Genomic DNA, 8,162 nt, shown 5'->3' on the forward strand with positions numbered 1-8,162 from the left:
TTGATGCTTTGCCATTCCACTCTTAAGTCATCTACTAGATTCTTCAGTTCTCAATCTTTTCTTATTTGGTCGTCTAGAAAACTTGGTTAGTGGAAAAGGTACTATTAGTTGATATTGGTTAATGTTTCAGGACTTCTTTCCTCTAACTGGTTGAAGCTTACACCATAACTAGCAATATAGGTGTTTTTATGATAGTATTAAGAAATTTGGCTGTGAGAATCTAATTTTGCATGATACAATACAAAGATGGCATGCTGACTAGGAACTCCTATAAGGTCCTAAACCCTATAAGTGTACTTTGTAGTATTTAAAAACACCGTATGCCTATTATGACCTTTAGTAACTTCAAATCCTTCATCCTCATTAAATGCTAGCCTACATCGCATCACTAGATACTTATTAGTTTCAAACAAGTCTACACACTTAGTGTAAGGTCTCCCTTACTTAACCACACATTGCTTTAAAATCAAGGTAATCAAGAGTTTATCCCTCGAAGGTTACTAAGATTGACAAATTCTGTAAAAGAAAATTTCTCGAACCATTTACAATGAAATCTCAAAATACAACATTTCAAATCTCAGATATTAGTTAATAAGTTTAAATTAGAGTATAAAAACTGTGTATAAGCTTAAAAATCAAATAGGATCAAAAACCATGAGTTTTAAAACTTAAAAATGAATTTTATACAGAAAATGACATGTACGCTACATCTCGTTATATGTGCACTGCAGCTTGTCTTCTTTATGTCATGCGCCGTGGTGTATTGCATGAATTTAACAGTATTAGTACTATCATTTGATAGCACAGGAAGCAAACTTCTGATGCATCTTAAATCTCCATCCGACATCCAATTGAGGGGGTTTTGGTATCTACACAGAGCTTTTTCTTAGCTCTAGCTAATGGCACCAGTTTCACACTCAAACTCTTACTCTATAAAAAGTTAGATACCAAAACCTATTTTGACCACTTTTTCACAAAATTTCTCAAATGGGTGTCCTAACTTAACCACACATGCCAATAGCTGACACCAGCTATTTGACCATACTCAATAGACTCTTGCAAACCTGTGCAATGCATTACACATAATAAAAAACACTTATATCACAAAATCACCACTCAACCTCAATTTTCACAAAATACATAGGGGAGGAAATGTTGCACAAATTCATCAATTTCATTCCCATTCTTTTAAATACAAATGTTTCTACTTACACAAGTATTTTGGCCTTATCCATTAGTTTACAACCAAAACTCACTAACCCAAGGTATAAAATACACAAGTTATACACAAAATAATGCAAGTAGTGCAAAAATAACGTCAAATGTTCTTAGTTAGCAAATATGATAATATATACACATGAAACAACAAAAAAGAGGCATATAGAGGATTACTCCACAATCCTAGGGCTGTGCGTGTTTTTCCCAACTTAAATTTGATGAGCTAGGTCTTGAAAATATTGAGAATTGAGGGGTGAATATAACCACTCAGTAATCAAGTTTCACCTAACCTATATAGTTGCATATCAATTGTAAATAGATAGATGTGAATAGGAAAATGCATATATAATACATATGAAATGCTTAGCTACAATTCACAAAACTAACAATCATATAAATGGGCTCACAAGACACAATAATCATGTTATTTTGCAAGGCATAATATAGGGTCATAATAATAACAACCATGCTGCCTCAACATATGCCGGACCACAAAACTAATAACCATGTGGCCAAACTTATATGCATGATCATATGCCAACTTTATACCCTCTTATTACCTCTAACATGAAACTGGTGGCTATCATGTGGCTACGTTCTTCATGGACTAACCCAGCCTTCCACTTATGAAGAGCTATTGGGCCAAGGTGAACTCACTCACTTATGTAACTCGATTTTGCCTAATACTAATAACTATAATGTGTCATACCCTTAATCTAGCCTCCTCATAAATCGGTAGAGACTAATTAGGTTCGAGTCCTTCGTAGAACAAGTAGGACAGTCTTGAATCAACCATGGGATAAGGGTTACCTCTTAATTCTAATGGTCGGTACCAAGGCAAGTTCTCGATTCCAATGATCACTACCAGTACCACATGAATTTACACTAATATACTCTTCTCCCTAGGCAAACTCTCGCCAATAATCATGCTATGTACATTTGTCACATATTATGTATTTCAAGAATTAATTCATGGCAATTAATCTCACATACTCATATTCAATCACTCCACACATTTAACATATCACAATTCTTTACTTTTACAACAACATGTCACAAGTAAATTTATAAATCATAAAGGGGTGGTATAATAAATGTTTTTTCCTTTCTAAAATCATTTCACAACTAAACAAATTGCTGACATACATCATTTATTTAATTCATCAATCATATTTCACAAATACAATTAACATTGAACTATAAAATTTAGGTTTCCCCCGATTACCTCAAACCTTTGAAAGGTTAAAAATTTACCCCTCATAATACCAACTTCCAAAGCTTTTACAAGCTTGAATGGTGCTAAATGGACCCACACTACAACCAAAATCAAGAATATCATCATGATCCCATCTTCGAGGATTTATCAACACATATCTCCACACACTTTATTCCATCAACCTATAAATCACTACCCATTTATACTTAATGGGTTGTTTAGGTTTCATTAGTGCACATTATCATTAATAACATTTTAAACCATCATCAATAGACATAAACCTCTTTCAACTACCACATTTATGTGGATTTTTAGGTATTAAATGCTCTATCTAACAAACTCTTGGTAAAACTATCAATATGGGGTTTATCTACCACAAACCACTCCTATTATACTCATTTTAACCAATGGGTTCGAACCCATAATCCTATGGACTAAAAGTGAACACTCTAACTCAAACCTTACCATATATCATCATAAATGAGGGAGAGAAAGAAAGAAGAATGCATGATAAACTTACCTTGGGTGTTTGGGAGCTTTAATCTAGCCTCACCGGTCACAACATGCCCTAGCAGAGCAAAAATAGAGCTCTTCATGTTCTTCTTCTTCTTCTCTTTTGTTTACACCCAGAACACGAATTGATTTATCAAAAATTTTGCCCATGTGCTGTGGTGCACGCTACCCTCCGCCACGGCACATGGCATAGAGGAGCCTGTTGGATTAAAATCTACCTCTATGAGCTATGGTAGACTGACCACACGCCATGGCATGTGGCACAAGGAGCAAATCTTAATTTTTCTTCCTCTTTCCTTGCCCGAGTGGCCCACCATCAATCTGAACCCACTTTTAGGGCTGAAATCACCACAATTACACCAATTAGACCCCTCTGGCCACACACCTTATTAATTTACTAATTACCCTTATGAGGTTAATAAATCAAGATTAAATTTCCTCAAATGTTACACTTAGGGCTAAAATTTCCATTCCACTTTCAAACATTATTGTCTACCTCAGCCCATTTGCCCATCATTTTGACCCGAATTGTAATATCCTCCCCCTTCTAAGCCATAATTAACTCCAAATCTTAATTAATAAAGAGATTGGATTAAGATAATTAACATAATACTAAATTACAAATTGTTGGAAAAATAGGGATCCCATGTGGTCAAACTAAAAACCATTTTCAAAGTCTTTAAAATAGACAAATTAGAGTTCATGAATATGTGAAAGCATGGGATCATTTTAACATGAGTGCATTTGCAAGAACATTTGAAAACAAAATAACTCTATAAAATTTTGGGGCATGCGTTGCGGCTTATTAAACATGCGCTACGGCGTGTTCACCTCTGTGCCATACACCATAACTTGTGGCACCTTGCGTTGTGGTGTATTTGCACGATCGTTGACAGTAAATTCTGCTATTAATTTGACAACTTTTGAGGCAACTTTCGATATGCCCTAAACCTCCGTCCGACATCCGATTGATGCGAACTAGATGTCTATGAAAAGCTCTTTCTAAACTCTAACTAATGGCTTTAGTTTTGTAATCAAATTATCTCACAATCAAAGTTTAGACACTCTTTTTAAAACTTATACTTTTTCAACATTTTTCTTAAAACTAAGCGTCCAACTCAATCACCAAAAGCCAATAGCCATTAACACTAATTAGACCACATACAACACATCAAAACTAACTCATGCAACACACTACATCTTATTAAACACTTTTAGATCACAATTTTACTACACAATCCCTTAATTTCAAAAACATACAAAGAGTAGTTCAAGTCACTTTCATCAAATATTTTATAATCAACACATATTATGCCCAACCCTTACTTGCATTAGTATTTTAGCCCTATCACATATAACACATATTATTAACTTACTCGTAGGGCCTAAATATATTTACAACTCATAAATGCATAATGTAAGTAAGAACAAAAAATGAATAAATCCTAGTTGGCAATTTAAATTGGCAAATACATATAAAGGCTTAACAATAAAGAGGCCTACTAAAATAGGATTGCAATCCTAAGCCTCTGGTTGCTTTTCTCTATCCGATCCTCTTGAGTTATGCCTTGTAATATTAAAGATAATGGGATAAGTACAATCACTTAGTAATCAGTCTAACTAACTTATGCTAATGCATGTCAATTAATTTAAATGCAAGTGGCAGGAATAATCAATTCTCCAAATCATATAAAACATTTAAGAGTATGAATTCACATTTTCAGGCATAGTAGCACATATTTGAAAAATAATACTTTTTAACAATTTTATATCAATGAGTTTGTCACACAATTCAATGACATATATTCAGAAGTGATTAAGACTCAATTCATAAGTATCCTCATTAGGGTCACAATACAGACAACCATGTGCCCTTACTCACTATACACATAATCACACTTCCCTTATATCCTCATTATTCCTCTAATATGAAACCATAAGCTATAGCATAATGGGATAGTTTATAATCCGTGACTTCCTAGCCTAAATACTTATGAGGGGATTACCCAACTAAAGCTCACCTGACTCACTTGTGAAACACGATTTCCCCTCATTTTTCACACTATAGGGTGTCATACTTCCTTAAACTAGCTTTCTCGTTGAACCAGTGGATAGCTAGTGAAGTTTGAGTCCCTTGTTGAACTAGTGGAACAATCTCTCGTTAAACAAGTGGGACAATATGAATACAATCAATTTGGGCAAGCCATCACTTGAATGGGAGCCCTACCATGTGGATTTAATTCTTTACTCCTCTTTCTAGGTGAACTCTTGCCTCTCAAGATCATGCAATGCATATTCATGCAATAATGCACATTTAACATAATTCATAGAACGCCACACAATGTCATTGAACTTCACCATTTTATGAATCATTAAACTCCTTAACCACATTTTTATTAAACTCCAAATCAAACAAGTTATTAAACTAAAATTTCAAAATCATTATACCTCACACATTCACAATCATTAAACTCTATAAATTTCAAAATCATTGAACTCCTAGCAACTCAAATCATTAAACTCCGAATTACATAATTCATTGTACTTTATGTTTTTATAATCATTGTACCTCACTCATTGGAAATCATTGAACTCTAAAATTTCAAAATCATTGGACCATATTAAGTCACCACTTCAATAGTGGGATTTTCAAACAAACAAGCCACATTTGCATTTTAATAAAATCTCACACAGTTCAATTATTAAATATTGATCATAAACTAATTCACATTCAAAAGTAAAAGATAAAATTTTTCCAGTTACCTCAAACTTTTAAAAGGTCAAAGGTTTCACCCTTCAAATACTCACTTTCAAAGCTTCCAAGAAGCTTGAATAGTGCTAATAATAGTCACTCTACAAGTATTTACAATGTAAATCATCAATATCCATATTAAAGCTAATTTTCACTAATACTTCAGCTCTTCTTAATGGTCAAGATTCATTCTTGACTCATGTAAAAGTACCCATAGGGTTTCTTAGCTTCTTTTGACCCTCATTAACATCATTAAGCTCTTTAATGATCATTAATAGGGCCACATTATTCTCAACCAACATATTTATGAGGATTTTCAAATATTTGATATCCTTCAACTACCAATCATCATATATTCATAAATACCATGTTTACTTAGCTCAATCTACTTTTATTAATTCTATTTAAGTCAGTGGGTTCAGACCCATAACATCTATGGATCAAAATCACCATTATCAACCAAACCCTAACTTTTACAATTAAGAAAATGGAAGAAGAGAGAAAGATTTAAGTGTAGGAAGCTTACCTTTGATGTTTATGAGCTCTAAATTATTCCTACTAGTTGGTTTCTTCAAGCCTTAGCACAGCTCTTTGGACTTTCTCTTGAAAATCTCTTTCTCTTCATTTTTATGAGCTGCATAATTGTTTATTTCTCTAGAAAAATGTCTATGCATCACGGTGGACGCACAATGCGTCGCGGCGTATGGCACAGAGAGAGCTTCCCAAGTGTTTCAACATATGTGTGCTGTAGCGCCTAATCCACAAGTCGCGTTGCTTGGAACAAAATCTTGCCCCTTCACATTTCTTCATCTTCTCATTCCCGGGCGACCTATTTCTCTTTCAAACCTATGTTTAGGGTTGAAATTGAAACCAAACACGCCTATTAGGCATCTTTGGCCACACACCTCGCTAATATACTTAATTTATCTAATTGGGCTTAATTAATTTGGTTTAAAATTGAGGATATTACAAGAATACTATCAAACATTCTAATAATAGGCAAGTACTAAAAATCATCAATCCAAGCATTCAAACTTTCACTTATATTATTGTCAACCATCCATGATTGGCATCTTGTATTAAAATAAGCACTTACCTAGTGTTGGGAAGGGTATGTCAGTATTGTCTCTACTACCTGCTTGCTAAGACTACCAAGTGCCTTGAGCTTGTCTTTAAACATCTCATCAAATGTACTCTAAGAGCATGTGAAAAAACTTTTTCTTTAATTCTTGGCCTCTCCATTTTTTACTCCAATTTGCATAGGTGTGTTTAGCACACAATCTATGCTCTGCCTCTAGTAAAACTTTCCCAACAACCACATTTAAGCCTTACAACATCACAGAACATAATAGTTAAAGAAATATAAGCTACAAAAAATATCAATACACAAAAAATACCTTTTACATGTCAGAAACAACAGTAATCTTCAAGCCATCACTAAGGTCCAAAGATTTTTGAAGCCACTATGTAAACCAAGTCCAATTCACTGTTTCTGGTTGAATAAGGTCAAAAGCAAGAAGATTTAAAGAATCATTAGTATCAATCTTGGTTGCAGTGAGTAATATTCCTTAAGCATGACCTTTAAGGAAGGTTCCATCAAGGCCAATAATAGGCCTACAATCTCTTTTCCAGCCAACCTTGTAATTTTTAAACTTCAACTACTTAGCTCAGAGGAATAGAATACTAATAATCAACTACAAGTAAAAATAGAAAAAAAGTGTAAGAAAATATTACCTTTACAGCATTGAAATACAAGTACATCCTACTAAACACCCTTTTCCCATTTTCCATTGCATCTTTACTAACTTCAATACTAACATTAGAACCTGGGTTACAGACTCTCAACTCATTACAATAAGCTTCAATATTGTTGAACTTGTCTTTATAGCTACCCTCCATTTACTTCATGATAATCCTCTTGGCACGCTTGTACTTGTGTAAGCTAACATGAAGTTTTAGCTCATCTTCCACATCCTTCTTCATGTCTGAGATCTTGTATTGTGGCCTCTCTTGAACTTTGTTCTTAAAATAAGAAGCTAACCACTTGGCTATGGCTCTCAGGTTCTTGTAAACCCTAGTGCATATATGGTCTAAGCATAATGTCTTCACCTTTAATCTTAGGTTGGATCCATCCTTTACAACATAGATCTGAAAAGGGCAACCATTTTGACATACAACCTTTACCTTATAAGCCTCACTCTTCCTCACCTTTACCTTAACCCCTTGAGTAATGGCATACTTATCAATGGCTACCATAGTTTGTTCCTTATTTGCAAAGGTTAGGCCTACCATGAAAAAGGCCTTGCATCAGGTCCATTATCTCTAGTGGGCCTCCTCACCTCCTCCCAAGGCCTATTATCATGATCCAGGCCTAATTCTATATCATCGTCCTCATCCTCATACTCACTATCCCTATCTTCCTCTTCAGATGAAGTTTTATCTTTCAAACCTCAGAAATCCTCA

Source organism: Prosopis cineraria, unplaced genomic scaffold (genome assembly GCF_029017545.1).
Source record: "Prosopis cineraria cultivar Desert tree isolate PC_DT_omini unplaced genomic scaffold, ASM2901754v1 PC7, whole genome shotgun sequence".
NCBI lineage: Eukaryota > Viridiplantae > Streptophyta > Magnoliopsida > Fabales > Fabaceae > Prosopis > Prosopis cineraria.